We start from the raw sequence: 323 nt of genomic DNA on the forward strand, positions 1-323 counted from the left end.
AATATATTAAAATATAAAATATAAATTAAAAATAAATTAAATAATATATATTTATATATAAATATATAATAATTAATTTAGTTATTAATTCTTTTACACATACATAAAATATTTTGTTATATTATTATACATAAATATACATATTAATAATTATGCAAGTCTTTTTAGCTCGGCAATGAATAATATTATTATTACATCCATGTTAAGTTCGGCCGAGTCAAGTCAACCTGTGATCCTTTCTAGTTCTACCAAAATAAAAATTTAACGTGATTCAACATCCAAATTAAGTTATTATTATTTCTATGGCCCATTGTTCAGACACG

Source organism: Arachis duranensis, chromosome 6 (assembly GCF_000817695.3).
Source record: "Arachis duranensis cultivar V14167 chromosome 6, aradu.V14167.gnm2.J7QH, whole genome shotgun sequence".
Lineage (NCBI taxonomy): Eukaryota > Viridiplantae > Streptophyta > Magnoliopsida > Fabales > Fabaceae > Arachis > Arachis duranensis.